The sequence below is a fragment of the Chenopodium quinoa genome, unplaced genomic scaffold, assembly GCF_001683475.1.
Source record: "Chenopodium quinoa cultivar QQ74 unplaced genomic scaffold, ASM168347v1, whole genome shotgun sequence".
NCBI lineage: Eukaryota > Viridiplantae > Streptophyta > Magnoliopsida > Caryophyllales > Amaranthaceae > Chenopodium > Chenopodium quinoa.
In genome coordinates, this window is record NW_018743363.1 from 17,620 (window position 1) to 19,247 (window position 1,628).

Here is a 1,628-nt window from a genome sequence, read left to right on the forward strand (position 1 = left end):
TAGACAACAAATTGGATAGAAATGAAGTTATAAAAAAGTGGGAACCCTATTTATTAGGAGACAACCTACATCCCAAGTAAGTTGATATACTTACAAATATTCATATATGTAATATTTAATGTACAATCATTTACTTCAATACTTAATCTCATAATTGAAATAATTTGTAAAATTTTAGTGAACCAAAAAAGTTGAAAGTGAAATTTATAATGTCAAGATCAAGGCCAGAGAAAAATCAATCAATAAGGTATAAATACTAAATAAAAATTCAATAATTAATTTTTATACAGTTATATAATCATACTTTTATGTATTAACATTCGAAAAATTTCAGTGAACAAGAGAAGGAAACTTCAAAAATAGATGATGCATCAACAAATCAAGGGTATATTCTACCTCAATGTGTTTAATGTTCATTTATTTCTTAGTTGTCATACATAATCTAATGATTTACATTCTCAGAAAAAAAAAACAACTGAAGAGGAAGCAAAAACTGATCACCTACAACAAGAAAAGGCTGGATCAGAATTAGTGAATACAGGGTATTTGATTCCCATAATGTTCATTTTCATATTACTTAATAAACATTTTTAATTATTTGAAATTAATTGATTTTCAGAAATCAATCACCTAAGAAAGACACAAGAGAGGTTGAACAACTACAACCAAAAAAGGATGCAGCAGGGTATTTTCAGAAATCAACTAATGTTCATTTTCATATTAGTTGATAAACATTTTTAATCATTTTCAATTTTTAATTTTCAGAAATCAATCAACTGAAGATGAGCCTCCAAAAGAGGCTACAACAAAGGATCAGCCTACACAACAAGTGAAGGCTATAGCAGAGGATGAGCCTCCAGCAGAGGAAGAGCCTCCAAAAGAGGATGAACCTCCAGCAGCAGTTGAAGAAACACATTCATACATAATGCAAAAGTATGAACATATATAACTTATTAAATGTTTCTATTCCACATTGACAATATTATTGATCATAAATTATCTGTTGCCAGGAAAAAATTAAAAGTGTCAACTCAAGGAATACTAAAAAAACTGACAAAAAACTGGAAAACTGCTCCTGTTAGCAAGGTCATTGCTGCTAAAAAGGCCCCTGCTACAACTGTTGATACTGCTGGAAAAGCCACTGCTGCTGAAATGGCCCCAGCTACAACTACTGAAAAGTCCTCTGCTGCGGAAAAATCCCATGCAGCAAGTTCTGCAAATGCACAACAGAAGGCCCCTGCTGAAATTAAAAAAATCCTATTAGGTAATGTACATAATTGTTAAATTAAATATTAAATTTTTTAATCAATAACACTTATACTGAAAATGTTCATTTACCAATTTGTAATGATCTAAATGTATAGGTGGTGAAGAAATTGAGATTGAGGATGAAACAGAAGAAGAATTGGAAAGACAAGAAGAATTGCAAAGGGATGAGGAGTTGACAAGAATATTGAGAGGTATAAAACCTGTTGAAGAGTTAAATTTGTCTCAAAAGAGTGAAGAATCTTCACAAAATTCAAAGCAACCAAGAAGGAAAATGGTTGCAAGGAAAAATCAAAAGAAAAAATAATTGGAAGAAAATCAGAAAAAACAGGAATATGAACAATCACCAGCAAGAAGAACAA

At 30.7% G+C, this 1,628-nt stretch overlaps 1 long non-coding RNA gene across 1 annotated transcript; it reads left to right on the forward strand.

Moving 5' to 3' along the window:
- Positions 1 to 334: 334 nt before the first annotated feature.
- LOC110738035 lies at positions 335 to 921 on the forward strand. The gene is made up of 3 exons (XR_002514541.1): positions 335 to 385; positions 463 to 685; positions 766 to 921. It is a non-coding gene; the product is annotated as an uncharacterized LOC110738035 (long non-coding RNA).
- Positions 922 to 1,628: the final 707 nt, after the last annotated feature.